This window comes from Pan troglodytes, chromosome 3 (genome assembly GCF_028858775.2).
Source record: "Pan troglodytes isolate AG18354 chromosome 3, NHGRI_mPanTro3-v2.0_pri, whole genome shotgun sequence".
In the NCBI taxonomy this organism is placed as follows: Eukaryota; Metazoa; Chordata; class Mammalia; order Primates; family Hominidae; genus Pan; species Pan troglodytes.
The window spans coordinates 46,893,812-46,895,264 of record NC_072401.2 but is presented as its reverse complement, the minus strand read 5'-3'; the positions used below and the strand labels follow the sequence as shown (position 1 = coordinate 46,895,264).

The 1,453-nt window shown below is 57.7% G+C and overlaps 1 pseudogene; it reads left to right on the top strand.

The window, feature by feature from the left end:
* Positions 1-1,069, top strand: LOC107974250 (aminomethyltransferase, mitochondrial-like; annotated as a pseudogene).
* Positions 1,070-1,453: the final 384 nt, after the last annotated feature.

The window sequence follows — 1,453 nt, the reverse complement described above, 5'->3', positions numbered from 1 at the left end:
TGGTGGCCTCCGTGCACCATCTGCACCCGTCAGAGGCGACAATGCAGTGGGCTGTGAGCATGGTGGCCAATCGGGGTTTTCTCCTGCAGGCATTCCCTCCTGCCTTGTGTCATCCGCTTAGTTGTGCACAGACCGAGATACGTGGTGGTGACCCGGTGAAGCTGATGCAGAGTCTAGTGGCTGGAGACACTGCAGAGCTGAGGCCAAACCAGAGGACACTGTTGCTGTTTACCAATGAGACTGGAGGCACCTTAGATGACTTGATTGTGACCAGCACTTCTGAGGGGCACCTATATGTGATGTCCAACACTGGCTGCTGGGAAAAAGACTTGGCCTTCATGCAGGACAAGGTCAGAGAACTTCAGAGGCAGGGCAGAGATGTGGGCCTGGAGGTAGTGGATACTGCCCTGCTAGCCCTGAAAGGGCCCCCTGTGGCCCAGGTGCTACAGGCCAGCACGGCAGCTGACCTGAGGAAACTGCCTTCATGACTAGTGCTGTGATGGAGGTGTTTGACGTGTCTGGCCGCCACCTTACCCACTGTGGCTGCACAGGAGAGAATGGCGTGGACATCTTGGTGCCAGCAGCGGGGGCAGTTCACCCGGCATCAGCTCTTCTGGAAAACCCAGAGGCAAAGCTGGCAGTGCTGGCAGCTTGCGCCTGGAGGCAGGCCTCCGGCTGTACAGGAGTGACACTGATGAACACACTACCCCTGTGGAGCGCAGCCTCAGTTGGACATTGGGGAAGTGCCACTGAGCTGCTCTCGACTTCCCTGGAGCCAAGGTCATTGTTCCCCAGATGAAGGGAAAGTGCAGTGGAGGCGTGTGGGGTTGATGTGTGAGGGGGCCCTGATGCAGGCACACAGTCCCACCTGAGCATGGAGGGCCCATGATTGGTACTGTGACCAGTGGCTGTCCCTTGCCCTACCTGAAGAAGACTGTGGCAATGGGTTACATGCCCTGCCAGTAGTCAGCCAGGGACAATGCTGCTGGTAGAGGTGCGGCAGAAGCAGCAGATGGGCGCAGTCAGCAAGATGCCCTTTGCGCCCATGAACTGCTCTACCCTTGTGTGAGGATGGCTCAGGGCAGGACCATCCCCTCCAGAAGTCTTGCCCTAGAGGGCATTCTACAAGGGCTTAGGCAGGAAGCTGAGGCAGAACTCACTGGGGGTGGGCAGCTAAGGGGGAGGTTGCTTTTAGTTGTCTGGTTAAGGGGGCCATACCACCTACTCTCTCCACCCAACCCATGGCCACTCCAGCTCCAGGACCCTGTTTCTGAGCGACAGACCAGCCATTCAATGTGTTCTTTCGGTCCATGATCCCACTGACCCACTCTAGCCTGATGGAGGGAAATGAGCAGCTCTGGTTCTGCTATCTCTCCCACTCTGCCAGGTGCTGGCTGTGGCACAAAGGCTCGCCTTTGTGGGGAGGATAAAACCTGCCCAACCTGCCTCACCT